The following is a 4,385-nucleotide window of genomic DNA, read 5'->3' as shown; positions in this document are numbered from 1 at the left end:
CCCAAGTACCAGACCCAGCTAGAGAAGTGGGAGGGTCAGGTTTTGCACACCTACAGAAAGCAGCCTGGAAGGCTGAACTGTGAGGAAAGCCATAAGACAGGAAGATAATTCCATTCAATGTAGAACCATGTCCTGGGAGCTGGGGATATTTTAGACTAAAATCTACCCATCTGGAACTTTCTGACTGACCAGAAAATTGGTGTTAAGAATAAGTTTACAGGTAGTTCCTGGAAAATGGGTAGTGTCACCAAAGGGTTGGTGGATAGTCAAAGAGAGCCATTGAGACTAGGGAAGTCTTCCTTGAATATAGGACAAGACAAAACCATGCTTCTATATAGTGAATGGTCAGCTTCTGGGATAGCTTTAAGAGTTCCTGTTTGTCCCTTATTCTACTACTCTACTGCATCATGCTCAGAGCTCCACCGTTCTGTCTTACCTCTCTGGTGGTCCCTACGTGTGTTTGAGAGCATTAGTTTGAAGCCATGGATAAGAGCAGAGTACTTAAGAATACAGGCTATGCCTTTGGGCTGTCAGACTCCAGCCCTACTGCTTACTGGAGTAGGGTACCATTGGATAGTGGGTTTCACACCTCCAAACCTCCGTTTTCACATCCATGAAATGGGGCTGTCATATGCATACTTGCTTCTGAGGACCACTGTATGGATATATGAGCATGCATAAGAAGGCATTTTACCCATGTCTGGCATCCAGGGCAGCCAATTAAGTGAGAGTTGTTACCAAAGTAGGGGCACAGAGTCGGGACTGGTGTCTACCTGTAATTATGGTCATGGAGGAGATAACTTCACCTTCCTGGGCCTCAGTTTGCTCATATGGGAAACAAGGAATACAGAAGTATCTGTGTCATAGGTTTTGAATAAATGAATTAATACCTATTAATTATTTGGAAGGGCATCCCACATGGAGTAAGCACTCCATAGCTGTTCTTACCCAAAGTATTTCAACATTTGTTGTGGGGTATGCTCTGGTTTGTTCTTTATTGTAGAAGTGGAGCTTCAGAGGTCTAACACCAGAGCAACAACTTCAAGCACGTGTCCTCACACAACTGTCTAGAGAGTGAGCACTTGCAAAAGAGACAGGCCTAATCCAGAATAATCTGCCTTTTTTAGCAGGACACAATTCAACATTTCACAACCATTTACTGAGTACCTCTTATGTGCACACTGGATGTTTTAAGACCACAGTTGATTATCCTAGCTCTTAAGCTACTGAGAATCTAATCCAAGAGACAATGACTAAAAGAATGGAAAGAAGAGAGGAGAAAGCAAAACACAAAGGAAGAAGGAAATTTCAAATAGCTACATACAGTAGTGAGAATCAAGTTGAGGGTGAAGATGGGAGGTGGAGAAAAGGAAAGTGGTCCTCTCTACTTAATATCTTTTTTTTTTTTAACATTTTGTGGGGAAAGAGGAACATGCCACAGTCTAGGTGTGGAGATCAGAGAACAACTTGAGGGAGTTCATTCTCTCCTTCCTCCATGTGGGTACCAGGGATCCAACTCAGACCCTTATGCTTGGCTTGACAGCAAGTACCTTTACCCACTGAGCTATCTTGTACTTGAAATCTTAGGTGTTTCTAGAAGGTTTCCTAGAAAAGATGACCAGTAAACAGGTCCTTGGAATGTTTTATTTATATATTTATGTACAGTTTTTTTTTTTTAACACATGGTATTTACTATCTGTAGTTACTGTCCCAGATGTTCTACAAATTCCAGGAAGAACCATTGGGCAGGGGGTCTGTGGAGTGAGAACAATGCCCTAAATTTGAGCCTGATGACCCAGTGAACAGAAGGATTTGTTCCTTGGTGGAAAGCTCTGTGGTAGGGGGTGGTGGCTAGTTTGGGGACAGTGACTCGAACCCGTTATTTCTAAGCGCTAGCACCTGCCCTACCCAGTTGCACAAAGCAGAGCCTCTCTAATGCCACAGTCCAGAGACAGGCCATGGCTTAAATTCTGCAGCAGGGAATGTGTCAAAGCTGGGACCTCGCAAGGCTGAGTCCCAGGACTGGGTCTTCATCCTTGGGATACTGAGGAATTCCAAAAGGCTGTTAGCAGAGTCAGGGCTGATTCAGGAAAGTCTCACCCATGCTAACATGGTCTAGAGGACAGGGTTGAGAGGCAAGGAGGAGGCTATCTGGGGAGTATTTGAGGAAACCCACTTTCCAGAGATTCAGTGGCCTCAAGTTGTTCTCCATACACCCCCAACTCTCGAATACAAGTGTCATTTCTCCTACCATTTTTCTCTCTAGGATAGTATTCCTTTTACATACCCCAGCCTTCAAAAACACAAAGTCTTTAAAATCTGCAAGATGAAGAACAATTATGTCAAGCCAGTAAGATGGCTCAGTGAGTAAAGGTGCTTGTCACCAAGCCTGACCACCTAAGCTTGATCCCAGGGATCCAGATGGTAGAAGGAAGGAAATGATTCACACAAATTGTCTTCTAACCCACTCTAACACAATCTTTTTGTTTTTATTTAACAATAAACATGAGGGGGACACTAAATGGATGAATGCCACATCCTTTTAGAAGAATGTTTTGGGAATATTGACTACCATTTGTTAAATGTTTTCTCACCCCTCTAACTACTGTACATCATTTAACTCTGTTCATCAAGCCTGGAAGAATAGCAGTATTTCAGCCCCAGTTTCCAGGTGAGAAAACCAAGGCACAGGTTAGTTAAAGGACCCACATACACAGTTGCCCAGCTGCTGCAGGAAAGCCAAGACTTGGACCCCACAATCTTGATTACAAAGATCATGCTTCAGATTTTTAACCTACCCTACCCCACCCATCTGAATTTTAGTCATGGATTGTCAGTATAAGAATCAAGTGTTCCAGTGCCTGACGGTTCTGGAGATCAGCCCATTGGTCCAGTCAAGAAGGATGTTCTGAACATCTCATATGAACAAACAGTGTATATGTCTTGAGATGGAATGGGGAGCATAGGATACACACAGACATCCTTCACACGCTCACCTCAGTATGTGTTGGAATCTACCCTATCCTGGAATTCATCAGAAAGGACTGACTTGAAGGAGGCGATGCTGGTGATATGGTCTGAAGGAAGAGTAAGTCAAGTGAATGTAAAAGAAAGGCAAAAGATGTCTCATGATGGATGAAAGAATGCTGGTGGCTGTAAAGATAGAAGAAAACATGGATGGTCCTAAGACATTTTAAAAACATGACAGGCAGAGCATGGTGATGGGTGGTTTTGATGAGATGAGAAGGGATGCTGAATGTGTTGCCAGGTGTCTAGGTGGGATCCAATGATTCACTCAGAATACATTTGTCTTTGGTATCTGTGTATTAATTTCAGAACACCAGAGTCCACAGGTGTGCAAAGTGTGTAGCATTTGCATATAGCTGATGCATATCTCCCTGTGAAATTTGAGTACCTCTATATGGCTTGTAATACCTACTGCCTGCAAGTGCTTAACCCTGTTGTACCGCTAGGGAACATGACAAGGAACGTGTGTAGATGTTTTCATTTGTTTGTTTTTGTTTTTCCTAAATAACTTTGATTCTCGATGGGTTTGCAGATAAAACCAGTAGGTGTGGAGAACTACTGTATATTATTGTTGAGCTTCTTTGAGGGCCAGATGCTGCTATAGGTAATGGGTAAAATGAGTAATTCTTTGTCCACATGGAGTTTGCATTTAGGTGGTACTGCCATTACCCACCCCTTTGTGCAGGGAAGCAACTGCTAAAAATGGCACATTGAGGCATCCATATTTGTCAAGTGAGATGCCAGGTCCTCACAGAGGACATGTGTTTTCTGGCAAGGTGGATGGCTTCACAGACATGGTGGCATCCCCTGAATTATAAGATCTGACCTAGGAGCAGAAACCACCCAGTTTCAAAGTGACCAGACCAGACTCTAACAAATAACTATGAACTCTCCTTAGAAAATAGAGTGCATGGACTCTTGGGAATGTGCCATTTTTGGTAGATCAAATGTGGCTACATATTACTTTCACCTGATACCACTGTGGGCCTATATGTTTTTTATGCACTACAATTTATGTACATAAGAATTTGCTGATCCCAGCACTGAGTCAGGAAGATTGTAAGCTCAAGGCCAACCTGGGTTTCACTGCATGATTCTGTCTCAAGCACCAAAATAGATTACTTTTCTACCTTTATATTTTACTTTTTTTTTTTTTTCTTCAAGACAGGGTCTCTCTGTGTAGCCTTGGCTATCCTGGAACTCACTCTGTAGACCAGACTGGCCTCGAACTCAGAAATCCGTCTACCTCTGCCTCCCAAGTGCTGGGGTTAAAGGCGTGCGCCACCACTGCCTGTAGGATGCCGACCAGCAGCTTCCTACTAGCGTGGGTTTCCACGAACCGGGAATGTGAGGGACCT

The 4,385-nt window shown here is 43.3% G+C and overlaps 1 protein-coding gene across 1 annotated transcript in view; it reads left to right on the top strand.

The window, feature by feature from the left end:
- Nucleotides 1–4,385, top strand: part of Zswim9 (zinc finger SWIM-type containing 9) — a 25,822-nt gene that overhangs the window by 1,923 nt on the left and 19,514 nt on the right. The window lies entirely within an intron of this gene.

This window comes from Mastomys coucha, unplaced genomic scaffold (assembly GCF_008632895.1).
Source record: "Mastomys coucha isolate ucsf_1 unplaced genomic scaffold, UCSF_Mcou_1 pScaffold21, whole genome shotgun sequence".
In the NCBI taxonomy this organism is placed as follows: domain Eukaryota; kingdom Metazoa; phylum Chordata; class Mammalia; order Rodentia; family Muridae; genus Mastomys; species Mastomys coucha.
The sequence above is the reverse complement of the archived record's forward strand: the minus strand, read 5'-3'. Positions and strand labels throughout refer to the sequence as shown.